The sequence below is a fragment of the Brassica oleracea genome, chromosome C4 (assembly GCF_000695525.1).
Source record: "Brassica oleracea var. oleracea cultivar TO1000 chromosome C4, BOL, whole genome shotgun sequence".
Classification (NCBI taxonomy): domain Eukaryota; kingdom Viridiplantae; phylum Streptophyta; class Magnoliopsida; order Brassicales; family Brassicaceae; genus Brassica; species Brassica oleracea.
The window spans coordinates 27,977,226-27,977,923 of record NC_027751.1 but is presented as its reverse complement, the minus strand read 5'-3'; positions in this window follow the sequence as shown (position 1 = coordinate 27,977,923).

Genomic DNA, 698 nt, shown 5'->3' with positions numbered 1-698 from the left:
TCAATAACGATTAAAGCATAAGAAAAAGCTACAATTTTTGTGTGTGTTCTTAACTATGAAATTCTAAAATTTTTAGATTAACAAGAGAACTATAACAAAACGAAGAACAACACACACCATTCAGCTTTGAAGCAATATCAAATCGGAACAAATTATCAACAAAAAGAACTCGGAACATCAAATATTCAAACAACAAATCGAAATCCCCAAATAGGAAACCCTAAGAAGAGGAATAATACTTTGGAGAGTCGAATCTTCGTGAGATGATAATCGGAAATGATAAAACGAAATCGGAGAGCGTCGCCGCCGTCGCGTCGCGTCGAAGAGATCGAGAAGAAGAATCGCCGTCGCGTCGCGTGAGAGAGAGGCGGTTCTGATTTTTTTCTTTTTTATTCTGTTTGTTTAATTAATTTTAAAACAAGGGTATTAGAGACATTTTGCCCATTAATGAATGTCATTTCTGTGACTTTCTCCTTCTAATGCTATTTTTGAGACAAAAACTTCAAAAGTGCCATTATGGAAAATTGCCCCTTAAATATTGTATAATAATTGTGTGAATCAAAATTAAAGGGTTAAGATTTAAGCCCTAGACTTGTTAAGGCCAGCCCTTTTTTAACCTTGTTACATAAAAAAAGGTTAGGACTAAAAATGGTTTCACAGGGTTAGGGCTAACCCTATGGGGTTGAGCCCATATTAAC